General features: G+C 46.1%; 3 non-coding genes and 67 pseudogenes across 3 annotated transcripts; all 70 read right to left on the minus strand.

The window, feature by feature from the left end:
* Window positions 1-50: 50 nt before the first annotated feature.
* On the minus strand, window positions 51-169 carry LOC136738250 (uncharacterized; annotated as a pseudogene).
* Window positions 170-382: 213 nt separating this feature from the next.
* On the minus strand, window positions 383-501 carry LOC136738241 (uncharacterized; annotated as a pseudogene).
* A 214-nt stretch (window positions 502-715) lies between these two features.
* Window positions 716-834, minus strand: LOC136738132 (uncharacterized; annotated as a pseudogene).
* A 214-nt stretch (window positions 835-1,048) lies between these two features.
* On the minus strand, window positions 1,049-1,167 carry LOC136738230 (uncharacterized; annotated as a pseudogene).
* A 213-nt stretch (window positions 1,168-1,380) lies between these two features.
* On the minus strand, window positions 1,381-1,499 carry LOC136738268 (uncharacterized; annotated as a pseudogene).
* Window positions 1,500-1,713: 214 nt separating this feature from the next.
* Window positions 1,714-1,832, minus strand: LOC136737936 (uncharacterized; annotated as a pseudogene).
* A 214-nt stretch (window positions 1,833-2,046) lies between these two features.
* On the minus strand, window positions 2,047-2,165 carry LOC136738170 (uncharacterized; annotated as a pseudogene).
* A 216-nt stretch (window positions 2,166-2,381) lies between these two features.
* On the minus strand, window positions 2,382-2,500 carry LOC136738005 (uncharacterized; annotated as a pseudogene).
* Window positions 2,501-2,714: 214 nt separating this feature from the next.
* On the minus strand, window positions 2,715-2,833 carry LOC136738232 (uncharacterized; annotated as a pseudogene).
* A 213-nt stretch (window positions 2,834-3,046) lies between these two features.
* Window positions 3,047-3,165, minus strand: LOC136738243 (uncharacterized; annotated as a pseudogene).
* Window positions 3,166-3,379: 214 nt separating this feature from the next.
* On the minus strand, window positions 3,380-3,498 carry LOC136738018 (uncharacterized; annotated as a pseudogene).
* Window positions 3,499-3,712: 214 nt separating this feature from the next.
* Window positions 3,713-3,831, minus strand: LOC136738078 (uncharacterized; annotated as a pseudogene).
* Window positions 3,832-4,046: 215 nt separating this feature from the next.
* On the minus strand, window positions 4,047-4,165 carry LOC136738119 (uncharacterized; annotated as a pseudogene).
* A 214-nt stretch (window positions 4,166-4,379) lies between these two features.
* Window positions 4,380-4,498, minus strand: LOC136738019 (uncharacterized; annotated as a pseudogene).
* A 214-nt stretch (window positions 4,499-4,712) lies between these two features.
* Window positions 4,713-4,831, minus strand: LOC136738079 (uncharacterized; annotated as a pseudogene).
* A 215-nt stretch (window positions 4,832-5,046) lies between these two features.
* LOC136738120 (uncharacterized) lies at window positions 5,047-5,165 on the minus strand (annotated as a pseudogene).
* A 214-nt stretch (window positions 5,166-5,379) lies between these two features.
* LOC136738006 (uncharacterized) lies at window positions 5,380-5,498 on the minus strand (annotated as a pseudogene).
* Window positions 5,499-5,712: 214 nt separating this feature from the next.
* On the minus strand, window positions 5,713-5,831 carry LOC136738233 (uncharacterized; annotated as a pseudogene).
* Window positions 5,832-6,044: 213 nt separating this feature from the next.
* LOC136738244 (uncharacterized) lies at window positions 6,045-6,163 on the minus strand (annotated as a pseudogene).
* Window positions 6,164-6,377: 214 nt separating this feature from the next.
* On the minus strand, window positions 6,378-6,496 carry LOC136738021 (uncharacterized; annotated as a pseudogene).
* Window positions 6,497-6,710: 214 nt separating this feature from the next.
* On the minus strand, window positions 6,711-6,829 carry LOC136738080 (uncharacterized; annotated as a pseudogene).
* Window positions 6,830-7,045: 216 nt separating this feature from the next.
* LOC136738123 (uncharacterized) lies at window positions 7,046-7,164 on the minus strand (annotated as a pseudogene).
* Window positions 7,165-7,378: 214 nt separating this feature from the next.
* On the minus strand, window positions 7,379-7,497 carry LOC136738007 (uncharacterized; annotated as a pseudogene).
* A 214-nt stretch (window positions 7,498-7,711) lies between these two features.
* LOC136738234 (uncharacterized) lies at window positions 7,712-7,830 on the minus strand (annotated as a pseudogene).
* A 216-nt stretch (window positions 7,831-8,046) lies between these two features.
* Window positions 8,047-8,165, minus strand: LOC136738074 (uncharacterized; annotated as a pseudogene).
* Window positions 8,166-8,381: 216 nt separating this feature from the next.
* Window positions 8,382-8,500, minus strand: LOC136738045 (uncharacterized; annotated as a pseudogene).
* Window positions 8,501-8,718: 218 nt separating this feature from the next.
* LOC136737922 (uncharacterized) lies at window positions 8,719-8,837 on the minus strand (annotated as a pseudogene).
* Window positions 8,838-9,056: 219 nt separating this feature from the next.
* Window positions 9,057-9,175, minus strand: LOC136738041 (uncharacterized; annotated as a pseudogene).
* Window positions 9,176-9,384: 209 nt separating this feature from the next.
* LOC136738001 (uncharacterized) lies at window positions 9,385-9,503 on the minus strand (annotated as a pseudogene).
* Window positions 9,504-9,726: 223 nt separating this feature from the next.
* Window positions 9,727-9,845, minus strand: LOC136737939 (uncharacterized; annotated as a pseudogene).
* Window positions 9,846-10,403: 558 nt separating this feature from the next.
* On the minus strand, window positions 10,404-10,522 carry LOC136737976 (uncharacterized; annotated as a pseudogene).
* Window positions 10,523-10,738: 216 nt separating this feature from the next.
* On the minus strand, window positions 10,739-10,857 carry LOC136738174 (uncharacterized; annotated as a pseudogene).
* Window positions 10,858-11,080: 223 nt separating this feature from the next.
* LOC136738254 (uncharacterized) lies at window positions 11,081-11,199 on the minus strand (annotated as a pseudogene).
* A 223-nt stretch (window positions 11,200-11,422) lies between these two features.
* On the minus strand, window positions 11,423-11,541 carry LOC136738047 (uncharacterized; annotated as a pseudogene).
* A 218-nt stretch (window positions 11,542-11,759) lies between these two features.
* LOC136738118 (uncharacterized) lies at window positions 11,760-11,878 on the minus strand (annotated as a pseudogene).
* A 209-nt stretch (window positions 11,879-12,087) lies between these two features.
* LOC136737951 (uncharacterized) lies at window positions 12,088-12,206 on the minus strand (annotated as a pseudogene).
* Window positions 12,207-12,432: 226 nt separating this feature from the next.
* Window positions 12,433-12,551, minus strand: LOC136738044 (uncharacterized; annotated as a pseudogene).
* Window positions 12,552-12,760: 209 nt separating this feature from the next.
* On the minus strand, window positions 12,761-12,879 carry LOC136737907 (5S ribosomal RNA). Its single transcript, XR_010812526.1, has one exon. It is a non-coding gene; the product is annotated as a 5S ribosomal RNA (ribosomal RNA).
* Window positions 12,880-13,097: 218 nt separating this feature from the next.
* On the minus strand, window positions 13,098-13,216 carry LOC136738069 (uncharacterized; annotated as a pseudogene).
* Window positions 13,217-13,439: 223 nt separating this feature from the next.
* Window positions 13,440-13,558, minus strand: LOC136738048 (uncharacterized; annotated as a pseudogene).
* Window positions 13,559-13,783: 225 nt separating this feature from the next.
* On the minus strand, window positions 13,784-13,902 carry LOC136737928 (uncharacterized; annotated as a pseudogene).
* A 208-nt stretch (window positions 13,903-14,110) lies between these two features.
* LOC136738070 (uncharacterized) lies at window positions 14,111-14,229 on the minus strand (annotated as a pseudogene).
* Window positions 14,230-14,446: 217 nt separating this feature from the next.
* LOC136738093 (uncharacterized) lies at window positions 14,447-14,565 on the minus strand (annotated as a pseudogene).
* Window positions 14,566-14,787: 222 nt separating this feature from the next.
* Window positions 14,788-14,906, minus strand: LOC136738217 (uncharacterized; annotated as a pseudogene).
* Window positions 14,907-15,122: 216 nt separating this feature from the next.
* On the minus strand, window positions 15,123-15,241 carry LOC136738257 (uncharacterized; annotated as a pseudogene).
* Window positions 15,242-15,455: 214 nt separating this feature from the next.
* Window positions 15,456-15,575, minus strand: LOC136738142 (uncharacterized; annotated as a pseudogene).
* A 223-nt stretch (window positions 15,576-15,798) lies between these two features.
* On the minus strand, window positions 15,799-15,917 carry LOC136738055 (uncharacterized; annotated as a pseudogene).
* Window positions 15,918-16,137: 220 nt separating this feature from the next.
* On the minus strand, window positions 16,138-16,256 carry LOC136738049 (uncharacterized; annotated as a pseudogene).
* Window positions 16,257-16,480: 224 nt separating this feature from the next.
* LOC136738130 (uncharacterized) lies at window positions 16,481-16,599 on the minus strand (annotated as a pseudogene).
* A 216-nt stretch (window positions 16,600-16,815) lies between these two features.
* On the minus strand, window positions 16,816-16,934 carry LOC136738115 (uncharacterized; annotated as a pseudogene).
* Window positions 16,935-17,148: 214 nt separating this feature from the next.
* Window positions 17,149-17,267, minus strand: LOC136737955 (uncharacterized; annotated as a pseudogene).
* Window positions 17,268-17,489: 222 nt separating this feature from the next.
* Window positions 17,490-17,608, minus strand: LOC136738082 (uncharacterized; annotated as a pseudogene).
* A 221-nt stretch (window positions 17,609-17,829) lies between these two features.
* LOC136738086 (uncharacterized) lies at window positions 17,830-17,948 on the minus strand (annotated as a pseudogene).
* Window positions 17,949-18,170: 222 nt separating this feature from the next.
* On the minus strand, window positions 18,171-18,289 carry LOC136738186 (uncharacterized; annotated as a pseudogene).
* Window positions 18,290-18,507: 218 nt separating this feature from the next.
* Window positions 18,508-18,626, minus strand: LOC136737967 (uncharacterized; annotated as a pseudogene).
* Window positions 18,627-18,852: 226 nt separating this feature from the next.
* LOC136738131 (uncharacterized) lies at window positions 18,853-18,971 on the minus strand (annotated as a pseudogene).
* Window positions 18,972-19,181: 210 nt separating this feature from the next.
* Window positions 19,182-19,300, minus strand: LOC136738010 (uncharacterized; annotated as a pseudogene).
* A 219-nt stretch (window positions 19,301-19,519) lies between these two features.
* Window positions 19,520-19,638, minus strand: LOC136738004 (uncharacterized; annotated as a pseudogene).
* A 212-nt stretch (window positions 19,639-19,850) lies between these two features.
* Window positions 19,851-19,969, minus strand: LOC136737962 (uncharacterized; annotated as a pseudogene).
* A 210-nt stretch (window positions 19,970-20,179) lies between these two features.
* On the minus strand, window positions 20,180-20,297 carry LOC136738159 (5S ribosomal RNA). The gene has a single exon (XR_010812561.1). It is a non-coding gene; the product is annotated as a 5S ribosomal RNA (ribosomal RNA).
* A 555-nt stretch (window positions 20,298-20,852) lies between these two features.
* LOC136737963 (uncharacterized) lies at window positions 20,853-20,971 on the minus strand (annotated as a pseudogene).
* A 210-nt stretch (window positions 20,972-21,181) lies between these two features.
* Window positions 21,182-21,300, minus strand: LOC136738138 (uncharacterized; annotated as a pseudogene).
* A 210-nt stretch (window positions 21,301-21,510) lies between these two features.
* Window positions 21,511-21,629, minus strand: LOC136738187 (uncharacterized; annotated as a pseudogene).
* Window positions 21,630-21,845: 216 nt separating this feature from the next.
* LOC136738197 (uncharacterized) lies at window positions 21,846-21,964 on the minus strand (annotated as a pseudogene).
* Window positions 21,965-22,174: 210 nt separating this feature from the next.
* Window positions 22,175-22,293, minus strand: LOC136738149 (uncharacterized; annotated as a pseudogene).
* A 208-nt stretch (window positions 22,294-22,501) lies between these two features.
* On the minus strand, window positions 22,502-22,620 carry LOC136737952 (uncharacterized; annotated as a pseudogene).
* A 210-nt stretch (window positions 22,621-22,830) lies between these two features.
* Window positions 22,831-22,949, minus strand: LOC136738026 (uncharacterized; annotated as a pseudogene).
* Window positions 22,950-23,167: 218 nt separating this feature from the next.
* Window positions 23,168-23,286, minus strand: LOC136738162 (uncharacterized; annotated as a pseudogene).
* A 227-nt stretch (window positions 23,287-23,513) lies between these two features.
* LOC136738037 (uncharacterized) lies at window positions 23,514-23,632 on the minus strand (annotated as a pseudogene).
* Window positions 23,633-23,853: 221 nt separating this feature from the next.
* LOC136737915 (5S ribosomal RNA) lies at window positions 23,854-23,972 on the minus strand. Its single transcript, XR_010812534.1, has one exon. It is a non-coding gene; the product is annotated as a 5S ribosomal RNA (ribosomal RNA).
* Window positions 23,973-24,185: the final 213 nt, after the last annotated feature.

Below are 24,185 nucleotides of genomic sequence, written 5' to 3' on the forward strand. Positions count from 1 at the left end.
CTGAAAGAGAGTATTACGAGCTACGATGAAGTTACCCAAGAGACGTATAAAGCTTGCAGCACCTGGTATTTCCAGAAGGTCACCCATCCAAGTACTGACCAGGACCTGCCCCGTTCAGCTTACGCGATCTGACGAGATCGAGCGCGTTCAGGACGGTGTGGACAGAAGCCGAGAGGCCTGGCTGCATGATGTCTCTTAATGGTTGGCGGGTATTGACGGAACTTCCAGCAAAAAAAAAAAAAAAGAAAAACGGAGGGAAAAATATCAGTGCAGCAAAGGATGTTGAAAGTAGCCAGGTACGTGTACAATACTTCAATTATATCTCCTCCACACAGAAAGAGAGTATTAAGAGCTACGATAAAGTTACCCAGGAGACGTAAAAAGCTTGCAGAACCAGGTATTTCCAGGAGGTCCCACATTCAAGTAATGACCAGGCCCTGCCCCGTTTAGCTTCCGAGATCTGACGAGATGGGGCGCGTTCAGGACGGTGTGGTTGCAAGCCAAGAGGCCTGGCTGTATGATGTCTCTTAAAGGCTGGAGGGTATTGATGGAACTTCCAGCAAAAAAAAAAAAAAAAGAAAAACGGAGGGAAAAATATCAGTGCAGCAAAGGGTGTTGAAAGTAGCCGGGTACGTGTACAATTCTTCAATTATATCTCCTCCAGACTGAAAGAGAGTATTAAGAGCTACGATGAAGTTACACAGGATACGTAAAAAGCTTGCATCACCAGGTATTTCCAGGAGGTCTCCCATCCAAGTATTGACCAGGCCCTGCCCCGTTTAGCTTCCAAGATCTGACAAGATTGGGCACGTTCAGGTCAGTGTGGCCGCAAGCCTAGAGAGCTGGCTGCATGATGTCTCTAAATGGCTGGAGGGTATTGACAGAACTTCCAGCAAAAAAAAATGAAAAAAGAAAAATGAAGGGAAAAATATCAGTGCAGCAAAGGGTGTTAAAAGTAGCCGGGTACGTGTACAATACTTCAATTATATCTCCTCCAGACAGAAAGAGAGTATAAAGAGCTACGATGAAGTTACCCAGGAGACGTAAAAGCTTGCAGCACCAGGTTTTTCTAGGAGGTCTCACATTCAAGTACTGACCAGGTCCTGCCCCGTTTAGCTTCCGAGATCTGATGAGTTCGGGCGCGTTCAGGACAATGTGTCCGCATGCCAAGAGGCCAGGCTGCATGATGTCTCTTAAAGGCTGGCGGGTATTGACGGAACTTCCAGCAAAAAAAAAAAAAAAGAAAAACGGAGGGAAAAATATCAGTGCAGCAAAGGATGTTGAAAGTAGCCAGGTACGTGTACAATACTTCAATTATATCTCCTCCACACAGAAAGAGAGTATTAAGAGCTACGATAAAGTTACCCAGGAGACGTAAAAAGCTTGCAGAACCAAGTATTTCCAGGAGGTCCCACATTCAAGTAATGACCAGGCCCTGCCCCGTTTAGCTTCCGAGATCTGACGAGATGGGGCGCGTTCAGGACGGTGTGGTTGCAAGCCAAGAGGCCTGGCTGTATGATGTCTCTTAAAGGCTGGAGGGTATTGATGGAACTTCCAGCAAAAAAAAAAAAAAAAGAAAAACGGAGGGAAAAATATCAGTGCAGCAAAGGGTGTTGAAAGTAGCCGGGTACGTGTACAATTCTTCAATTATATCTCCTCCAGACTGAAAGAGAGTATTAAGAGCTACGATGAAGTTACACAGGATACGTAAAAAGCTTGCATCACCTGGTATTTCCAGGAGGTCACCCATCCAAGTACTAACCAGGCCCTGTCCCGTTTAGTTTCCAAGGTCTGACGAGATCGGGCGCGTTCAGGACGGTGTGGCCGCAAGCCAAGAGGTCTGGCTGCATGATGTCTCTAAATGGCTGGAGGGTATTGACAGAACTTCCAGCAAAAAAAAATGAAAAAAGAAAAATGGAGGGAAAAATATCAGTGCAGCAAAGGGTGTTAAAAGTAGCCGGGTACGTGTACAATACTTCAATTATATCTCCTCCAGACAGAAAGAGAGTATAAAGAGCTACGATGAAGTTACCCAGGAGACTAAAAAGCTTGCAGCACCAGGTATTTCCAGGAGGTCTCCCATCCAAGTATTGACCAGGCCCTGCCCCGTTTAGCTTCCAAGATCTGACAAGATTGGGCTCGTTCAGTTCAGTGTGGCCGCAAGCCTAGAGAGCTGGCTGCATGATGTCTCTTAAAGGCTGGAGGGTATTGACGGAACTTCCGGCAAAAAAAAAAAGAAAAAAGAAAAATGGAGGGAAAAATATCAGTGCAGCAAAGGGTGTTGAAAGTAGCCGGGTACGTGTACAATTCTTCAATTATATCTCCTCCAGACTGAAAGAGAGTATTAAGAGCTACGATGAAGTTACACAGGATACGTAAAAAGCTTGCATCACCTGGTATTTCCAGGAGGTCACCCATCCAAGTACTAACCAGGCCCTGGCCCGTTTAGTTTCCAAGGTCTGACGAGATCGGGCGCGTTCAGGACGGTGTGGCCGCAAGCCAAGAGGCCTGGCTGCATGATGTCTCTAAATGGCTGGAGGGTATTGACAGAACTTCCAGCAAAAAAAAATGAAAAAAGAAAAATGGAGGGAAAAATATCAGTGCAGCAAAGGGTGTTAAAAGTAGCCGGGTACGTGTACAATACTTCAATTATATCTCCTCCAGACAGAAAGAGAGTATAAAGAGCTACGATGAAGTTACCCAGGAGACGTAAAAGCTTGCAGCACCAGGTTTTTCTAGGAGGTCTCACATTCAAGTACTGACCAGGTCCTGCCCCGTTTAGCTTCCGAGATCTGATGAGTTCGGGCGCGTTCAGGACAATGTGTCCGCATGCCAAGAGGCCAGGCTGCATGATGTCTCTTAAAGGCTGGCGGGTATTGACGGAACTTCCAGCAAAAAAAAAAAAAAAGAAAAACGGAGGGAAAAATATCAGTGCAGCAAAGGATGTTGAAAGTAGCCAGGTACGTGTACAATACTTCAATTATATCTCCTCCACACAGAAAGAGAGTATTAAGAGCTACGATAAAGTTACCCAGGAGACGTAAAAAGCTTGCAGAACCAGGTATTTCCAGGAGGTCCCACATTCAAGTAATGACCAGGCCCTGCCCCGTTTAGCTTCCGAGATCTGACGAGATGGGGCGCGTTCAGGACGGTGTGGTTGCAAGCCAAGAGGCCTGGCTGTATGATGTCTCTTAAAGGCTGGAGGGTATTGATGGAACTTCCAGCAAAAAAAAAAAAAAAAGAAAAACGGAGGGAAAAATATCAGTGCAGCAAAGGGTGTTGAAAGTAGCCGGGTACGTGTACAATTCTTCAATTATATCTCCTCCAGACTGAAAGAGAGTATTAAGAGCTACGATGAAGTTACACAGGATACGTAAAAAGCTTGCTTCACCTGGTATTTCCAGGAGGTCACCCATCCAAGTACTAACCAGGCCCTGTCCCGTTTAGTTTCCAAGGTCTGACGAGATCGGGCGCGTTCAGGACGGTGTGGCCGCAAGCCAAGAGGTCTGGCTGCATGATGTCTCTAAATGGCTGGAGGGTATTGACAGAACTTCCAGCAAAAAAAAATGAAAAAAGAAAAATGGAGGGAAAAATATCAGTGCAGCAAAGGGTGTTAAAAGTAGCCGGGTACGTGTACAATACTTCAATTATATCTCCTCCAGACAGAAAGAGAGTATAAAGAGCTACGATGAAGTTACCCAGGAGACTAAAAAGCTTGCAGCACCAGGTATTTCCAGGAGGTCTCCCATCCAAGTATTGACCAGGCCCTGCCCCGTTTAGCTTCCAAGATCTGACAAGATTGGGCACGTTCAGGTCAGTGTGGCCGCAAGCCTAGAGAGCTGGCTGCATGATGTCTCTTAAAGGCTGGAGGGTATTGACGGAACTTCCGGCAAAAAAAAAAGAAAAAAGAAAAATGGAGGGAAAAATATCAGTGCAGCAAAGGGTGTTGAAAGTAGCCGGGTACGTGTACAATTCTTCAATTATATCTCCTCCAGACTGAAAGAGAGTATTACGAGCTACGATGAAGTTACCCAAGAGACGTATAAAGCTTGCAGCACCTGGTATCTCCAGAAGGTCACCCATCCAAGTACTGATCAGGACCTGCCCCGTTTAGCTTCCGAGATCTGACGAGATGGGGCGCGTTCAGGACGGTGTGGTTGCAAGCCAAGAGGCCTGGCTGTATGATGTCTCTTAAAGGCTGGAGGGTATTGATGGAACTTCCAGCAAAAAAAAAAAAAAAAGAAAAACGGAGGGAAAAATATCAGTGCAGCAAAGGGTGTTGAAAGTAGCCGGGTACGTGTACAATTCTTCAATTATATCTCCTCCAGACTGAAAGAGAGTATTAAGAGCTACGATGAAGTTACACAGGATACGTAAAAAGCTTGCTTCACCTGGTATTTCCAGGAGGTCACCCATCCAAGTACTAACCAGGCCCTGTCCCGTTTAGTTTCCAAGGTCTGACGAGATCGGGCGCGTTCAGGACGGTGTGGCCGCAAGCCAAGAGGTCTGGCTGCATGATGTCTCTAAATGGCTGGAGGGTATTGACAGAACTTCCAGCAAAAAAAAATGAAAAAAGAAAAATGGAGGGAAAAATATCAGTGCAGCAAAGGGTGTTAAAAGTAGCCGGGTACGTGTACAATACTTCAATTATATCTCCTCCAGACAGAAAGAGAGTATAAAGAGCTACGATGAAGTTACCCAGGAGACTAAAAAGCTTGCAGCACCAGGTATTTCCAGGAGGTCTCCCATCCAAGTATTGACCAGGCCCTGCCCCGTTTAGCTTCCAAGATCTGACAAGATTGGGCACGTTCAGGTCAGTGTGGCCGCAAGCCTAGAGAGCTGGCTGCATGATGTCTCTTAAAGGCTGGAGGGTATTGACGGAACTTCCGGCAAAAAAAAAAGAAAAAAGAAAAATGGAGGGAAAAATATCAGTGCAGCAAAGGGTGTTGAAAGTAGCCGGGTACGTGTACAATTCTTCAATTATATCTCCTCCAGACTGAAAGAGAGTATTACGAGCTACGATGAAGTTACCCAAGAGACGTATAAAGCTTGCAGCACCTGGTATCTCCAGAAGGTCACCCATCCAAGTACTGATCAGGACCTGCCCCGTTTAGCTTCCGAGATCTGACGAGATGGGGCGCGTTCAGGACGGTGTGGTTGCAAGCCAAGAGGCCTGGCTGTATGATGTCTCTTAAAGGCTGGAGGGTATTGATGGAACTTCCAGCAAAAAAAAAAAAAAAAGAAAAACGGAGGGAAAAATATCAGTGCAGCAAAGGGTGTTGAAAGTAGCCGGGTACGTGTACAATTCTTCAATTATATCTCCTCCAGACTGAAAGAGAGTATTAAGAGCTACGATGAAGTTACACAGGATACGTAAAAAGCTTGCATCACCTGGTATTTCCAGGAGGTCACCCATCCAAGTACTAACCAGGCCCTGGCCCGTTTAGTTTCCAAGGTCTGACGAGATCGGGCGCGTTCAGGACGGTGTGGCCGCAAGCCAAGAGGCCTGGCTGCATGATGTCTCTAAATGGCTGGAGGGTATTGACAGAACTTCCAGCAAAAAAAAATGAAAAAAGAAAAATGGAGGGAAAAATATCAGTGCAGCAAAGGGTGTTAAAAGTAGCCGGGTACGTGTACAATACTTCAATTATATCTCCTCCAGACAGAAAGAGAGTATAAAGAGCTACGATGAAGTTACCCAGGAGACGTAAAAGCTTGCAGCACCAGGTTTTTCTAGGAGGTCTCACATTCAAGTACTGACCAGGTCCTGCCCCGTTTAGCTTCCGAGATCTGATGAGTTCGGGCGCGTTCAGGACAATGTGTCCGCATGCCAAGAGGCCAGGCTGCATGATGTCTCTTAAAGGCTGGCGGGTATTGACGGAACTTCCAGCAAAAAAAAAAAAAAAGAAAAACGGAGGGAAAAATATCAGTGCAGCAAAGGATGTTGAAAGTAGCCAGGTACGTGTACAATACTTCAATTATATCTCCTCTACACAGAAAGAGAGTATTAAGAGCTACGATAAAGTTACCCAGGAGACGTAAAAAGCTTGCAGAACCAGGTATTTCCAGGAGGTCCCACATTCAAGTAATGACCAGGCCCTGCCCCGTTTAGCTTCCGAGATCTGACGAGATGGGGCGCGTTCAGGACGGTGTGGTTGCAAGCCAAGAGGCCTGGCTGTATGATGTCTCTTAAAGGCTGGAGGGTATTGATGGAACTTCCAGCAAAAAAAAAAAAAAAAGAAAAACGGAGGGAAAAATATCAGTGCAGCAAAGGGTGTTGAAAGTAGCCGGGTACGTGTACAATTCTTCAATTATATCTCCTCCAGACTGAAAGAGAGTATTAAGAGCTACGATGAAGTTACACAGGATACGTAAAAAGCTTGCTTCACCTGGTATTTCCAGGAGGTCACCCATCCAAGTACTAACCAGGCCCTGTCCCGTTTAGTTTCCAAGGTCTGACGAGATCGGGCGCGTTCAGGACGGTGTGGCCGCAAGCCAAGAGGTCTGGCTGCATGATGTCTCTAAATGGCTGGAGGGTATTGACAGAACTTCCAGCAAAAAAAAATGAAAAAAGAAAAATGGAGGGAAAAATATCAGTGCAGCAAAGGGTGTTAAAAGTAGCCGGGTACGTGTACAATACTTCAATTATATCTCCTCCAGACAGAAAGAGAGTATAAAGAGCTACGATGAAGTTACCCAGGAGACTAAAAAGCTTGCAGCACCAGGTATTTCCAGGAGGTCTCCCATCCAAGTATTGACCAGGCCCTGCCCCGTTTAGCTTCCAAGATCTGACAAGATTGGGCACGTTCAGGTCAGTGTGGCCGCAAGCCTAGAGAGCTGGCTGCATGATGTCTCTTAAAGGCTGGAGGGTATTGACGGAACTTCCGGCAAAAAAAAAAAGAAAAAAGAAAAATGGAGGGAAAAATATCAGTGCAGCAAAGTGTGTTGAAAGTAGCCGGGTACGTGTACAATTCTTCAATTATATCTCCTCCAGACTGAAAGAGAGTATTACGAGCTACGATGAAGTTACCCAAGAGACGTATAAAGCTTGCAGCACCTGGTATCTCCAGAAGGTCACCCATCCAAGTACTGATCAGGACCTGCCCCGTTTAGCTTCCGAGATCTGACGAGATGGGGCGCGTTCAGGACGGTGTGGTTGCAAGCCAAGAGGCCTGGCTGTATGATGTCTCTTAAAGGCTGGAGGGTATTGATGGAACTTCCAGCAAAAAAAAAAAAAAAAGAAAAACGGAGGGAAAAATATCAGTGCAGCAAAGGGTGTTGAAAGTAGCCGGGTACGTGTACAATTCTTCAATTATATCTCCTCCAGACTGAAAGAGAGTATTAAGAGCTACGATGAAGTTACACAGGATACGTAAAAAGCTTGCATCACCTGGTATTTCCAGGAGGTCACCCATCCAAGTACTAACCAGGCCCTGGCCCGTTTAGTTTCCAAGGTCTGACGAGATCGGGCGCGTTCAGGACGGTGTGGCCGCAAGCCAAGAGGCCTGGCTGCATGATGTCTCTAAATGGCTGGAGGGTATTGACAGAACTTCCAGCAAAAAAAAATGAAAAAAGAAAAATGGAGGGAAAAATATCAGTGCAGCAAAGGGTGTTAAAAGTAGCCGGGTACGTGTACAATACTTCAATTATATCTCCTCCAGACAGAAAGAGAGTATAAAGAGCTACGATGAAGTTACCCAGGAGACGTAAAAGCTTGCAGCACCAGGTTTTTCTAGGAGGTCTCACATTCAAGTACTGACCAGGTCCTGCCCCGTTTAGCTTCCGAGATCTGATGAGTTCGGGCGCGTTCAGGACAATGTGTCCGCATGCCAAGAGGCCAGGCTGCATGATGTCTCTTAAAGGCTGGAGGGTATTGACGGAACTTCCAGCAAAATAAAAAAGAAAAAAGAAAAATGGAGGGAAAAATACCACTGCAGCAAAGGGTGTTGAAAGTAGCCGGGTACGTGTACAATTCTTCAATTATATCTCCTCCAGACAGAAATAGAGAATGAAGAGCTATGATAAAGTTACCCAGGAGACGTAAAAAGCTTGCAGCACCAGGTATTTCCACGAGTTCTCACATTCAAGTACTGACCAGGCCCTGCCCCGTTTAGCTTCCGAGATCTGATGAGATCGGGCGCATTCAGGACAATGTGTCCGCATGCCAAGAGGCCTGGCTGCATGATGTCTCTTAAAGGCTGGAGGATATTGACGGAACTTCCAGCAAAATAATGAAGAAAAAAGAAAAATGGAGGGAAAAATATCTGTGCAGTAAAGGGTGTTGAAAGTAGCCGGGTACGTGTACAATTCTTCATTTAAATCTCCTCCAGACAGAAAGAGAGTATTAAAAGCTACGACGAAGTTCCCCAGGTGACGTAAAAAGCTTGCAGCACCAGGTATTTCCAGGAGGTCTCACATTCAAGTACTGACCAGGTCCTACCCCGTTTAGCTTCCGAGATCTGACGAGATCGGTCGCATTCAGGACGGTGTGGCCACAAGCCGAGACGCCTGGCTGCATGATGTCTCTTAAAGGTTGGCGGGTATTGACGGAACTTCCAGCAGAAAAAAAAAAAAGAAAAAGAAAAACGGAGGCAAAAATATCAGTGCAGCAAAGGGTGTTGAAAGTTGCCGTGTACGTGTACAATACTTCAATTATATCTCCTCCAGACAGAAAGAGAGTATTAAGAGCTACGATAAAGTTTCCCAGGAGAAGTAAAAAGCTTGCAGCACCTGGTATTTCCAGGAGGTCACCCATCCAAGTACAGACCAGGCACTGCCCCGTTTAGCTTCCGAGATCTGACGAGATCGGGCGCGTTCAGGACGGTGTGGCCGCAAACCTAGAGGCCTTGCTGCATGATGTCTCTAAAAGGCTGGCGGGTATTGACGGAACATCAAAGAAAAAAAAAAAAAAAAAAATAGAAAAATGGAGGGAAAAATATCAGTGCAGCAATGGGTGTTGAAAGTAGCCGGGTACGTGTACAATACTTCAATTATATCTCCTCCAGACAGAAAGAGAGTATTAAGAGCTACGATAAACTTACCCAGCAGACGTAAAAAGCTTGCAGCACCTGGTATTTCCAGGAGGTCTCCCATCCAAGTACTGACCAGGCCCTGTCCCACTCAGTTTCCGAGATCTTACGAGATCGGACGCGTTCAGGACGGTGTGGCCGCAAGCCGAGATGCCTGGCTGCATGATGTCTCTTAAAGGCTGGCGGGTATTGACGGAACTGCCAGCAATAAAAAAAAATAGAAATGGAGGGAGAAATACCAGTGCAGCAAAGGGTGTTGAAAGTAGCCGGGTACGTGTACAATACTTGAATTATATCTCCTCCAGACAGAAAGAAAGTATTAAGAGCTACGATGAAGTTACCCAGGAGACGTAAAAGCTTGCAGTACCAGGTATTTCCAGGAGGTCTCACATTCAAGTACTGACCAGGTCCTGCCCCGTTTAGCTTCCGAGATCTGACGAGATCGGGCGCGTTCAGGATGGTGTGGCCGCAAGCCGAGACGCCTGGCTGCATGATGTCTCTTAAAGGCTGGCGGGTATTGACGGAATTTCCAGCAAAAAAAAAAAAAAAAAAAAAAAAAGAAAAACGGAGGCAAAAATATCAGTGCAGCAAAGGGTGTTGAAAGTTGCCGGGTACGTGTACAATACTTCAATTATATCTCCTCCAGACAGAAAGAGAGTATTAAGAGCTACGATAAAGTTTCCCAGGAGAAGTAAAAAGCTTGCAGCACCTGGTATTTCCAGGAGGTCACCCATCCAAGTACAGACCAGGCACTGCCCCGTTTAGCTTCCGAGATCTGACGAGATCAGGCGCATTCAGGACGGTGTGGCCGCAAGCCAAGAGGCCCGGCTGCATGATGTCTCTTAAAGGCTGGCGGGTATTGACGGAACTTCCAGCAAATAAAAAAAAATAAAGAAAAAAAGAAAAACGGAGGGAAAAAAATCAGTGCCGCAAAGGGTGTTGAAAGTAGCCAGGTACGTGTACAATTCTTCAATTAAATCTCCTCCAGACAGAAAGAGAGTATTAAAAGCTACGACGAAGTTCCCCAGGTGACGAAAAAAGCTTGCAGCGCCTGGAATTTCCAGAAGGTCTCACATTCAAGTAATGACCAGGCCCTGCCCAGTTTCGCTTCCGAGAGCTGACGAGATGGGGCGCATTCAGGACGGTGTGGCCACAAGCCGAGATGCCTGAATGCATGATGTCTCTTAAAGGCTGCAGGGTATTGACGGAACTTCCAGCAAAAAAAAAAAGAAAAAAGAAAAATGGAGGGAAAAATATCTGTGCAGTAAAGGGTGTTGAAAGTAGCCGGGTACGTGTACAATTCTTCAATTAAATCTCCTCCAGACTGAAAGAGAGTATTAAGAGCTACGATAAAGTTACCCAGGAGACGTAAAAAGCTTGCAGCACCTGGTATTTCCAGGAGGTCACCCATCCAAGTACAGACCAGGCACTGCCCCGTTTAGCTTCCGAGATCTGACGAGATCAGGCGCATTCAGGACGGTGTGGCCACAAGCCGAGATGCCTGGCTGCATGATGTCTCTTAAAGGCTGGAGGGTATTGACGGAACTTCCAGCAAAAAAAAAAAGAAAAAAGAAAAATGGAGGGAAAAATATCTGTGCAGTAAAGGGTGTTGAAAGTAGCCGGGTACGTGTACAATTCTTCAATTAAATCTCGTCCAGACTGAAAGAGAGTATTAAGAGCTACGATGAAGTTACCCAGGAGACGTAAAAAGCTTGCAGCACCTGGTATTTCCAGGAGGTCAACAATCCAAGTACTGACCAGGCCCTGCCCCGTTTAGCTTCCGAGATCTGACTAGATTGGGGGCGTTTAGGACGGTGTGGCCGCAAGCCAAGAGGCCCGGCTGCATGATGTCTCTTAAAGGCTGGCGGGTATTGACGGAACTTCCAGCAAATAAAAAAAAATAAAGAAAAAAAGAAAAACGGAGGGAAAAAAATCAGTGCCGCAAAGGGTGTTGAAAGTAGCCAGGTACGTGTACAATTCTTCAATTAAATCTCCTCCAGACAGAAAGAGAGTATTAAAAGCTACGACGAAGTTCCCCAGTTGACGAAAAAAGCTTGCAGCGCCTGGAATTTCCAGAAGGTCTCACATTCAAGTAATGACCAGGCCCTGCCCAGTTTAGCTTCCGAGAGCTGACGAGATGGGGCGCATTCAGGACGGTGTGGCCACAAGCCGAGATGCCTGGCTGCATGATGTCTCTTAAAGGTTGGCGGGTATTGACGGAACTTCCAGCAGAAAAAATAAATAATAATAAAAATAAAAAAATTGATGGAAAAATATCAGTGCAGCAAAGGGTGTTGACAGTAGCTGGGTACGTGTACAATACTTCAATTATATCTCCTCCAGACAGAAAGAGAGTATTAAGAGCTACGATAAAGTTACCCAGGAGACGTAAAAGCTTGCAGCACCAGGTATTTCCAGGAGGTCTCACATTCAAGTACTGACCAGGTCTTGCCCCGTTTAGCTTCCGAGATCTGATGAGATCGGGCGCGTTCAGGACGGTGTGGCCGCAAACCTAGAGGCCTGGCTGCATGATGTCTCTAAAAGGCTGGCGGGTATTGACGGAACATCAAAGAAAAAAAAAAAAAAAAAATAGAAAAATGGAGGGAAAAATATCAGTGCAGCAATGGGTGTTGAAAGTAGCCGGGTACGTGTACAATACTTCAATTATATCTCTTCTAGACAGAAAGAGAGTATTAAGAGCTACGATAAACTTACCCAGGAGACGTAAAAAGCTTGCAGCACCTGGTATTTCCAGGAGGTCTCCCATCCAATTACTGACCAGGCCCTGCCCCACTCAGTTTCCGAGATCTTACGAGATCGGACGCGTTCAGGACGGTGTGGCAGCAAGCCGAGATGCCTGGCTGCATGATGTCTCTTAAAGGCTGGCGGGTATTGACGGAACTGCCAGCAATAAAAAAAAATAGAAATGGAGGGAGAAATACCAGTGCAGCAAAGGGTGTTGAAAGTAGCCGGGTACGTGTACAATACTTGAATTATATCTCCTCCAGACAGAAAGAGAGTATTAAGAGCTACGATAAAGTTACCCAGGAGACGTAAAAGCTTGCAGCACCAGGTATTTCCAGGAGGTCTCACATTCAAGTACTGACCAGGTCCTGCCCCGTTTAGCTTCCGAGATCTGACGAGATCGGGCGCGTTCAGGATGGTGTGGCCGCAAGCCGAGATGCCTGGCTGCATGATGTCTCTTAATGGCTGGCGGGTATTGACGGAACTTCCAGCAAAAAAAAAAAAAAAAAAAAAAGAAATAGAAAAATGGAGGGAAAAATATCAGTGCAGTAAAGGGTTTTGAAAGTAGCCGGGTACGTGTACAATTCTTCAATTATATCTCCTCCAGACAGAAAGAGAGTATTAAGAGCTACGATGAAGTTACCCAGGAGACGTAAAAAGCTTGCAGCACCTGGCATTTCCAGGAGGTCACCCATCCAAGTACTGACCAGGCCATGCCCCGTTTAAATTCCAAGATCTGATGAGATCGGGGGCGTTCAGGACGGTGTGGCTGCAAGCCAATAGGCCGGGCTGCATGATGTCTCTTATTGGTTGGCGGGTTTTGACGGAACATCCAGCAAAAAAAAAAAGAGAAATGGAGGGAGAAATAACAGTGCAGCAAAGGGTGTTCAAAGTAGCCGGGTACGTGTACAATTCTTCAATTATATCTTCTGCAGACAGAAAGAGAGAATTAAGAGCTACGATGAAGTTACCCAGGAGACGTAAAAAGCTTGCAGCACCTGGTATTTCTAGGAGGTCTCCCATCCAAGTACTGACCAGGCCCTGCCCCGTTTAGCTTCCGAGATCTGACGAGATCGGGCGCATTCAGGACGGTGTGGCCGCAAGCCGAGTTGCCTGGCTGCATGATGTCTCTTAAAGGCTGGCGGGTATTGACGGAACTTCCAGCAAAAAAAAAAAAAAAAAATAGAAAAATGGACGGAAAAATATCAGTGCAGCAAAGGCTGTTGAAAGTAGCCGGGTACGTGTACAATTCTTCAATTATATCTCCTGCAGACAGAAAGAGAGAATTAAGAGCTACGATGAAGTTACCCAGGAGACGTAAAAAGTTTGCAGCACCTCGTATTTCCAGAAGGTCACCCATAAAAGTACTGACCAGGCCCTGCCCCGTTTAAATTCCGAGATCTGACGAGATCGGGCGCGTTCAGGACGGTGTGGCCGCAAGCCAAGACGCCTGGCTGCATGATGTCTCTTAAAGGTTGGCGGGTATTGACGGAACTTCCAGCAGATAAAATAAATAATAATAAAAATTAAAAAATTGATGGAAAAATATCAGTGCAGCAAAGGGTGTTGACAGTAGCTGGGTACGTGTACAATACTTCAATTATATCTCCTCCAGACAGAAAGAGAGTATTAAGAGCTACGATAAAGTTACCCAGGAGACGTAAAAGCTTGCAGCACCAGGTATTTCCAGGAGGTCTCACATTCAAGTACTGACCAGGTCTTGCCCCGTTTAGCTTCCGAGATCTGATGAGATCGGGCGCGTTCAGGACGGTGTGGCCGCAAACCTAGAGGCCTGGCTGCATGATGTCTCTTAATGGCTGGCGGGTATTGACGGAACTTCCAGCAAAAAAAAAAAAAAAAAAAAAGAAATAGAAAAATGGAGGGAAAAATATCAGTGCAGTAATGGGTTTTGAAAGTAGCCGGGTACGTGTACAATTCTTCAATTATATCTCCTCCAGACAGAAAGAGAGTATTTAGAGCTACGATGAAGTTACCCAGGAGACGTAAAAAGCTTGCAGCACCTGGCATTTCCAGGAGGTCACCCATCCAAGTACTGACCAGGCCCTGCCCCGTTTAAATTCCAAGATCTGATGAGATCGGGGGCGTTCAGGACGGTGTGGCTGCAAGCCAAGAGGCCGGACTGCATGATGTCTCTTAATGGTTGGCGGGTTTTGACGGAACATCCAGCAAAAAAAAAAAGAGAAATGGAGGGAGAAATACCAGTGCAGCAAAGGGTGTTGAAAGTAGCCGGGATCGTGTACAATACTTGAATTATATCTCCTCCAGACAGAAAGAGAGTATTAAGAGCTACGATGAAGTTACCCAGGAGACGTAAAAGCTTGCAGCACCAGGTATTTCCAGGAGGTCTCACATTCAAGTACTGACCAGGTCCTGCCCCGTTTAGCTTCCGAGATCTGACGAGATCGGGCGCGTTCAGGACGGTGTGGCCGAAAGCCAAGAGGCCCGGCTGCATGATGTCTCTTTAGGCTGGTGGGTATTGACGGAACTTCCAGGAAAAAAAAAAAAAAAAAAAAGAAAAATGGAGGGAGAAATATCAGTGCAGCAAAGGCTGTTGAAAGTAGCCGGGTACGTGTACAATTCTTCAATAATATCTCCTCCAGACTGAAAGAGAGTATTAAGAGCTACGATGAAGTTACCCAGGAGACGTAAAAAGCTTGCAGCACCTGGTATTTCCAGGAGGTCACCCAACCAAGTACTGGCCAGACCCTGCCCCGTTTAGCTTCCGAGATATGATGAGATCAGGCGCGTTCAGGACGTTGTGGCCGCAAGCCATGAGGCCTGGCTGCATGATGTCTCTTAAAGGCTGGAGGGTATTGACGGAACTTCCAGCAAATAAAAAAAAAAAAAGAAAAAAAGAAAAACGGAGGGAAAAAATCAGTGCCGCAAAGGGTGTTGAAAGTAGCCAGGTACGTGTACAATTCTTCAATTAAATCTCCTCCAGACAGAAAGAGTGTATTAAAAGCTACGACGAAGTTCCCCAGGTGACGAAAAAAGCTTGCAGCGCCTGGAATTTCCAGAAGGTCTCACATTCAAGTAATGACCAGGCCCTGCCCAGTTTAGCTTCCGAGAGCTGACGAGATGGGGTGCGTTCAGGACGGTGTGGCCGCAAGCCAAGAGGCCTTGCTGCATGATGTCTCTTAAAGGCTGGCGGATATTGACGGAACTTCCAGAAAAAAGAAAAAAGAAAAAGAAAAATGGAGGGAAAAATATCAGTGCAGCAAAGGGTGTTGAAAGTAGCCGGGTACGTGTACAATTCTTCAATTATATATCCTCCAGACAGAAAGAGAGAATTAAGAGCTACGATGAAATTACCCAGGAGACGAAAAAAGCTTGCAGCGCATGGAATTTCCAGGAGGTCTCACACTCAATTAATGACCAGGCCCTGCCCAGTTTAGCTTCCGAGAGCTGACGAGATCGGACGCGTTCAGGACGGTGTGGCCGCAAGCCAAGAGGCCTGGCTGCATGATGTCTCTTAAAGGCTGGAGGGTATTGATGGAACTTCCTGCAAAAATCAATAGAAAAAAGAAAAATGGAAGAAAAAATATCAGTGCAGCAAAGGGTGTTGAAAGTAGCCGGGTACGTGTACAATTCTTCAATAATATCTCCTCCAGACAGAAAGAGTATTAAGAGCTACGATGAAGTTACCCAAGTGACGTAATAAGCTTGCAGCACCTGGTATTTCCAGGAGGTCTCTCATCCAAGTACTGATCAGGACCTGCCCCGTTTAGCTTCCGAGACCTGACGAGATCGGGCGCATTCAGGATGGTGTGGCACACAAGCCAAGACGCCTGGCTGCATGATGTCTCTTAAAGGTTGGCGGGTATTGACGGAACTTCCAGCAGAAAAAATAAATAATAATAAAAATAAAAAAATTGATGGAAAAATATCAGTGCAGCAAAGGGTGTTGACAGTAGCTGGGTACGTGTACAATACTTCAATTAAATCTCCTAAAGACAGAAAGAGAGTATTAAGAGCTACGATAAAGTTACCCAGGAGACGTAAAAGCTTGCAGCACCAGGTATTTCCAGGTGGTCTCACATTCAAGTACTGACCAGGTCTTGCCCCGTTTAGCTTCCGAGATCAGATGAGATCGGGCGCGTTCAGGACGGTGTGGCCGCAAACCTAGAGGCCTGGCTGCATGATGTCTCTAAAAGGCTGGCGGATATTGACGGAACATCCAAGAAAAAAAAATAAAAAAAAAATAGAAAAATGGAGGGAAAAATATCAGTGCAGGAAAGGGTGTTGAATGTAGCCGGGTACGTGTACAATACTTCAATTATATCTCCTCCAGACAGAAAGAGAGTATTAAGAGCTACGATGAAGTTACCCAAGTGACGAAAAAAGCTTGCAGCACCTGGAAATTCCAGGAGGTCTCCCATGTAAGTACTGACCAGGCCCTGCCCCGTTTAGCTTCCGAGATCTGACAAGATCGGGCGCATTCAGGACGGTGTGGCCACAAGCCAAGACGCCTGGCTGCATGATGTCTCTTAAAGGTTGGCGGGTATTGACGGAACTTCCAGCAGAAAAATAAAATTAAAATTAAAATTAAAAAATGGATGGAAAAATATCAGTGCAGGAAAGGGTGTTGAAAGTAGCCGGGTACGTGTACAATTCTTCAATTATATCTCCTCCAGACAGAAAGAGAGTATTAAGAGCTACGATGAAGTTACCCAGGAGACGTAAAAAGCTTGCAGCACCTGGTATTTCTAGGAGTTCTCACATTCAAGTACTGACCAGGCCCTGCCCCGTTTAGCTTCCGAGATCTGATGAGTTCGGGCGCGTTCAGGACAATGTGTCCGCATGCCAAGAGGCCTGGCTGCATGATGTCTCTTAAAGGCTGGAGGGTATTGACGGAACTTCCAGCAAAATAAAGAAGAAAAAAGAAAAATGGAGGGAAAAATATCAGTGCAGCAAAGGCTGTTGAAAGTAGCCAGGTACGTGTACAATACTTCAATTATATCTCTCCCAGACAGATAGAGAGTATTAAGAGCTACGATGAAGTTACCCAGGAGACGTAAAAAGCTTTCAGTACCTGGTTTTTCCAGGAGGTCACCCATCCAAATACTGACCAGGCCCTGCCACGTTTTGCTTCCAAGATCTGACAAGATCGGGCGCGTTCAGGACGGTGTGGCCGCAAGCCAAGCGGCCTGACTGCATGATGTCTCTTAAAGGCTGGAGGGTATTGACAGAACTTCCAGCAAAAAAAAAAAAAAAAGAAAAATGGAGGGAAAAATATCAGTGCAGCAAAGGCTGTTGAAAGTAGCAGGGTATGTGTAAAATTCCTCAATTATAACACCTCCAGACAGATAGAGAGTATTAAGAGCTACGATGAAGTTACCCAGGAGACGTAAAAAGCTTGCAGCACCAGGTATTTCCAGGAGGTCTCCCATCCAAGTACTGACCAGGCCCTGCCCCGTTTAGTTTCCGAGATCTGACGAGATCGGGCGCATTCAGTACGGTGTGGCCACAAGCCGAGAGTCCTGGCTGCATGATGTCTCTTAAAGACTGGCGGGTATTGACGGAACTTCCAGCAAAAAAAAAAGAAAAAAATAAATAGAAAAATGGAGGGAAAAATATCAGTGCAGCAAAGGGTGTTGAATGTAGCCGGTTACGTGAACAATTCTTCAATTATATCTCCTCCAGACAGAAAGAGAGTGTTAAGAGCTACGATAAAGTTACCCAAGTGACGATAAAAGCTTGCAGCACCTGCTATTTCCAGGAGGTAACCCATCCAAGTACTGACCAGGCCCTGCCCCGTTCAGCTTCCGAAATCTGACAAGATCGGGCGCGTTCAGGACGGTGTGGCCGCAAGCCGAGAGGCCTTGCTGCATGATGTCTCTTAAAGGCTGGCGGGTATTGATGGAACTTCCAGCAAATAAAAAAAAAAAAGAAAAAAAGAAAAACGGAGGGAAAAAATCAGTGCCGCAAAGGGTGTTGAAAGTAGCCAGGTACGTGTACAATTCTTCAATTATAACACCTCCAGACAGATAGAGAGTATTAAGAGCTACGATGAAGTTACCCAGGAGACGTAAAAAGCTTGCAGCACCAGGTATTTCCAGGAGGTCTCCCATCCAAGTACTGACTAGGCCCTGCCCCGATAAGTTTCCGAGATCTGACGAGATCGGGCGCATTCAGAACGGTGTGGCCACAAGCCGAGAGTCCTGGCTGCATGATGTCTCTTAAAGACTGGCGGGTATTGACGGAACTTCCAGCAAAAGAAAAAGAAAAAAATAAATAGAAAAATGGAGGGAAAAATATCAGTGCAGCAAAGGGTGTTGAAAGTAGCCGGTTACGTGAACAATTCTTCAATTATATCTCCTCCAGACAGAAAGAGAGTGTTAAGAGCTACGATAAAGTTACCCAGGAGACGTAAAAAGCTTGCAGCACCAGGTATTTCCAGGAGGTCCCACATTCAAGTAATGACCAGGCCCTGCCCCGTTTAGCTTCCGAGATCTGACGAGATGGGGCGCGTTCAGGACGGTGTGGTTGCAAGCCAAGAGGCCTGGCTGCATGATGTCTCTTAAACGCTGGAGGGAATTGATGGAATTTCCAGCAAGAAAAAAAAAAAAAAAAGAGAAAAATGGAGGGAAAAATATCAGTGCAGCAAAGGGTGTTGACAGTAGCTGGGTACGTGTACAATTCTTCAATTATATCTCCTCCAGACAGAAAGAGAGAATTAAGAGCTACGATAAAGTTACCCAGGAGACGTAAAAGCTTGCAGCACCAGGTATTTCCAGGAGGTCTCCCATCCAAGTACTGACCAGGTCCTGCCCCGTTTAGCTTCCGAGATCTTACGAATTCGGGCGCGTTCAGGACGGTGTGGCCGCAAGCCGAGAGGCCTGGCTGCATGATGTCTCTTAAAGGTTGGCGGGTATTGACGGAACTTCCAGCAAAAAAAAAAAAAAAAAAAAAAAAAAAAAGAAAAATGGATGGAAAAATATCAGTGCAGCAAAGGGTGTTGACAGTAGCTGGATACGTGTACAATACTTCAATTATATCTCCTCCAGACAGATAGGGAGTATTAAGAGCTACGATAAAGTTACCCAGGAGACGTAAAAGCTAGCAGCACCAGGTATTTCCAGGAGGTCTCACATTCATGTACTGACCAGGTCCTGCCCCGTTCAGCTTCCGAGATCTGACGAGATCGGGCGCGTTCAGGATGGTGTGGCCGCAAGCCGAGATGCCTGGCTGCATGATGTCTCTTAAAGGCTGGCGGGTATTGACGGAACTGCCAGCAAAAAAAAAAAAGAAAAATAGAGGGAAATATACCAGTGCAGCAAAGGGTGTTGAAAGTAGCCGGGTACGTGTACAATTCTTCAATTATATCTCCTGGAGACAAAAAGAGAGTATTAAGAGCTACGATGAAGTTACCCAGGAGACGTAAAAAGCTTGCAGCACCTGGTATTTCTAGGAGGTCTCCCATCCAAGTACTGACCAGGCCCTGCCCCGTTTAGTTTCCGAGATCTGACGAGAACGGGCGCATTCAGGACGGTGTGGCCACAAGCCGAAAGGCCTGGCTGCATGATGTCTCTTAAAGGTTGGCGGGTATTGACGGAACTGCCAGCAAAAAAAAAAGAAAAATAGAGGGAAAATGGAGGGAAAAATATCAGTGCAGCAAAGGCTGTTGAAAGTAGCCGGGTACGTATACAATTCCTCAATTATAACACCTCCAGACAGATAGAGAGTATTAAGAGCTACGATGAAGTTACCCAGGAGACGTAAAAAGCTTGCAGCACCAGGTATTTCCTGGAGGTCTCCCATCCAAGTACTGATCAGGCCCTGCCCCGTTTAGCTTCCGAGATCTGACGAGATCAGGCGCGTTCAGGACAATGTGGCCACAAGCCAAGAGGCCTGGCTGCATGATGTCTCTTAAAGGCTGGCGGGTATTGACGGAACTTCCAGCAAAAAAAAAAAAAAAGAAAAATGGAGGGAAAAATATCAGTGCAGCAATGGGTGTTGAAAGTAGCCGGGTACGTGTACAATACTTCAATTATATCTCCTCCAGACAGATAGAGAGTATTAAGAGCTACGATAAAGTTACCCAGGAGACGTAAAAGCTTGCAGCACCAGGTATTTCCAGGAGGTCTCACATTCAAGTACTGACCAGGTCCTGCCCCGTTTAGCTTCCGAGATCTGACGAGATCGGGCGCGTTCAGGACGGTGTGGCCGCAAGCCGAGATGTCTGGCTGCATGATGTCTCTTAAAGGCTGGCGGGTATTGACGGAACTGCCAGCAAAAAAAAAAAAGAAAAATAGAGGGAAATATACCAGTGCAACAAAGGGTGTTGAAAGTAGCCGGGTACGTGTACAATTCTTCAATTATATCTCCTGGAGACAGAAAGAGAGTGTTAAGAGCTACGATGAAGTTACCCAGGAGACGTAAAAAGCTTGCAGCACCTGGTATTTCCAGGAGGTCACCCATCCAAGTACTGACCAGGCCCTGCCCCGTTAGCTTCCGAGATCTGATGAGATCGGGCGCGTTCAGGACGGTGTGGCCGCAAGCCAAGAGGCCGGGCTGCATGATGTCTCTTAAAGGCTGGCGGGTATTGACGGAACTTTCAGCAAAAAATAAAAAATAAATAAATAGTAAAATGGAGGGAAAAATATCAGTGCAGGACAGGGTGTTGAAAGTAGCCGGGTACATGTACAATTCTTCAATTATATCTCCTCCAGACTGAATGAGAGTATTAAGAGCTACGCTGAAGTTACCCAGGAGATGTAAAAAGCTTTCAGCACCTGGTATTTCCAGGAGGTCACCCATCCAATTACTGACCAGGCCCTGCCCAGTTTTTCTTCCGAGATCTGACGAGATATTGCGTCTTCAGGACGGTGTGGCCTCAAGCCAAGAGGCCTGGCTGCATGATGTCTCTTAAAGGCTGGAGGGTATTGATGGAACTTCCAGCAAAAAACAAAAGAAAAAAGAAAAATGGAGGGAAAAATATCAGTGCAGCAAAGCGTGTTGAAGGTAGCCGGGTACGTGTACAATTCTTCAATTATATCTCCTCCAGACAGATAGAGAGTATTAAGAGCTACGATAAAGTTACCCAGGAGACGTAAAAGCTTGCAGCACCAGGTATTTCCAGGAGGTCTCACATTCAAGTACTGACCAGGTCCTGCCCCGTTTAGCTTCCGAGATCTGACGAGATCGGGCGCGTTCAGGACGGTGTGGCCGCAAGCCGAGATGTCTGGCTGCATGATGTCTCTTAAAGGCTGGCGGGTATTGACGGAACTGCCAGCAAAAAAAAAAAAGAAAAATAGAGGGAAATATACCAGTGCAGCAAAGGGTGTTGAAAGTAGCCGGGTACGTGTACAATTCTTCAATTATATCTCCTCCAGACTGAATGAGAGTATTAAGAGCTACGCTGAAGTTACCCAGGAGATGTAAAAAGCTTGCAGCACCTGGTATTTCCAGGAGGTCACCCATCCAATTACTGACCAGGCCCTGCCCAGTTTTTCTTCCGAGATCTGACGAGATCTTGCGTCTTCAGGACGGTGTGGCCTCAAGCCAAGAGGCCTGGCTGCATGATGTCTCTTAAAGGCTGGCGGGTATCAACGGAACTGCCAGCAAAAAAAAAAAAGAAAAATAGAGGGAAAAATACCAGTGCAGCAAAGGGTTTTGAAAGTAGCCGGGTACGTGTACAATTCTTCAATTATATATTCTCCAGACAGAAAGAGAGTATTAAGAGCTACGATGAAGTTTCCCAGGAGACGTAAAAAGTTTGCAGCACCTCGTATTTCCAGAAGGTAACCCATAAAAGTACTGACCAGGCCCTGCCCCGTTTAAATTCCGAGATCTGACGAGATCGGGTTTGTTCAGGACTGTGTGTCCGCAAGCCGAGAGGCCAGGTTGCATGATGTCTCTTAAAGGCTGGCGGATATTGACGGAACTTCCAGAAAAAATAATAAAGAAAAAGAAAAATGGAGGGAAAAATATCAGTGCAGCAAAGGGTGTTGAAAGTAGCCGGGTACGTGTACAATTCTTCAATTATATCTCCTCCAGACTGAATGAGAGTATTAAGAGCTACGCTGAAGTTACCCAGGAGATGTAAAAAGCTTGCAGCACCTGGTATTTCCAGGAGGTCACCCATCCAATTACTGACCAGGCCCTGCCCAGTTTTTCTTCCGAGATCTGACGAGATCTTACGTCTTCAGGACGGTGTGGCCTCAAGCCAAGAGGCCTGGCTGCATGATGTCTCTTAAAGGCTGGCGGGTATCAACGGAACTGCCAGCAAAAAAAAAAAAGAAAAATAGAGGGAAAAATACCAGTGCAGCAAAGGGTTTTGAAAGTAGCCGGGTACGTGTACAATTCTTCAATTATATATTCTCCAGACAGAAAGAGAGTATTAAGAGCTACGATAAACTTTCCCAGCAGACGTAAAAAGCTTGCAGCACCTGGTATTTCCAGGAGGTCTCCCATCCAAGTACTGACCAGGCCCTGCCCCACTCAGTTTCCGAGATCTTACGATATCGGACGCGTTCAGGACGGTGTGGCCGCAAGCCGAGATGCCTGGCTGCATGATGTCTCTTAAAGGCTGGCGGGTATTGACGGAACTGCCAGCAAAAAAAAAAAGAGAAATGGAGGGAGAAATACCAGTGCAGCAAAGGGTGTTGAAAGTAGCCGGGTACGTGTACAATACTTGAATTATATCTCCTCCAGACAGAAAGAGAGTATTAAGAGCTACGATGAAGTTACCCAGGAGACGTAAAAGCTTGCAGCACCAGGTATTTCCAGGAGGTCTCACATTCAAGTACTGACCAGGTCCTGCCCCGTTTAGCTTCCGAGATCTGACGAGATCGGGCGCGTTCAGGATGGTGTGGCCGCAAGCCGAGACGCCTGGCTGCATGATGTCTCTTAAAGGCTGGCGGGTATTGATGGAACTGCCAGCAAAAAAAAAAAAAAAAAATAGAGGGAAAAATACCAGTGCAGCAAAGGCTGATGAAAGTAGCCGGGTACGTGTACAATTTCTCAATTATAACACCTCCAGACAGATAGAGAGTATTAAGAGCTACGATGAAGTTTCCCAGGAGACGTAAAAAGCTTGCAGCACCAGGTATTTCCTGGAGGTCTCCCATCCAAGTACTGAACAGGCCCTGCCCCGTTTAGCTTCCGAGATCTAACGAGATCAGGCGCGTTCAGGACAATGTGGCCGCAAGCCAAGAGGCCTGGCTGCATGATGTCTCTTAAAGGCTGGCGGGTATTGACGGAACTTCCAGCAAAAAAAAAAAAAAAAAAAAGAAAAATGGAGGGAAAAATATCAGTGCAGCAAAGGCTGTTGAAAGTAGCCGGGTACATGTACAATACTTGAATTATATCTCCTCCAGACATAAAGAGAGAATTAAGAGCTACGATGAAGTTACCCAGGAGACGTAAAAAGTTTGCATCACCTCGTATTTCCAGAAGGTAACCCATAAAAGTACTGACCAGGCCCTGCCCCGTTTAAATTCCGAGATCTGACGAGATCGGGCGCGTTCAGGACGGTGTGGCCGCAAGCCGAGAGGCCTGGCTGCATGATGTCTCTTAATGGCTGGCGGGTATTGACGGAACTTCCAGCAAAAAAAAAAAAAAAAAAAAAAAGAAAAAGAAAAATGGAGGGAAAAATATCAGTGCAGTAATGGGTTTTGAAAGTAGCCGGGTACGTGTACAATTCTTCAATTATATCTCCTCCAGACAGAAAGAGAGTATTAAGAGCTACGATGAAGTTACCCAGGAGACGTAAAAAGCTTGCAGCACCTGGTATTTCTAGGAGGTCAGCCATCCAAGTACTGACCAGGCCCTGCCCCGTTTAGCTTCCGAGATATGATGAGATCAGGCGCGTTCAGGACGGTGTGGCCGCAAGCCAAGAGGCCTGGCTGCATGATGTCTCTTAAAGGCTGGCAAGTATTGACGGAACTTCCAGCAAAAAAAAAAAAAAAAAAAAAATAGAAAAATGGAGGGAAAAATATCAGTGCAGCAAAGGGTGTTGAAAGTTGCCGGGTACGTGTACAATTCTTCAATTATATCTCCTCCAGACAGAAAGAGAGAATTAAGAGCTACGATAAAGTTACCCAGGAGACGTAAAAGCTTGCAGCACCAGGTATTTCCAGGAGGTCTCCCATCCAAGTACTGACCAGGTCCTGCCCCGTTTAGCTTCCGAGATCTTACAAGATCGGGCGCGTTCAGGACGGTGTGGCCGCAAGCCGAGAGGCCTGGCTGCATGATGTCTCTTAAAGGTTGGCGGGTATTGACGGAACTTCCAGCAAAAAAAAAAAAAAAAAAAAAAAAAAAGAAAAATGGATGGAAAAATATCAGTGCAGCAAAGGATGTTGACAGTAGCTGGGTACGTGTACAATACTTCAATTATATCTCCTCCAGACAGATAGAGAGTATTAAGAGCTACGATAAAGTTACCCA

This window comes from Amia ocellicauda, unplaced genomic scaffold, assembly GCF_036373705.1.
Source record: "Amia ocellicauda isolate fAmiCal2 unplaced genomic scaffold, fAmiCal2.hap1 HAP1_SCAFFOLD_55, whole genome shotgun sequence".
NCBI lineage: Eukaryota > Metazoa > Chordata > Actinopteri > Amiiformes > Amiidae > Amia > Amia ocellicauda.